Genomic DNA, 300 nt, shown 5'->3' on the forward strand with positions numbered 1-300 from the left:
TCCCCAGGGACGGATGGATCCGGAGCTGGGGCGGCATTCTGGCATGTCCAGCTGCCGGCTGGGGACAGCTAGGCTGAGGGGGGTTCCAGAGTACCTTGTCCCTAGCAATCCGGAGGAAAATTAACCCCATTTCTTGTAATCCGTGAACACAAGGTGACAGAGGGGACCCAGGGCGCAAAAGTGCCCAGCCTCCTGGAGCCCTCGCTGCGATCCGGGAGGCACATGGCACCTCATCGGGACTTCCAGGAAAGTCCGGCCATCTAGTCGCCCCATAGGAAAGCATTGCGGGCGATTAGACGG

The sequence above is a fragment of the Lissotriton vulgaris genome, chromosome 6 (genome assembly GCF_964263255.1).
Source record: "Lissotriton vulgaris chromosome 6, aLisVul1.2, whole genome shotgun sequence".
Lineage (NCBI taxonomy): Eukaryota > Metazoa > Chordata > Amphibia > Caudata > Salamandridae > Lissotriton > Lissotriton vulgaris.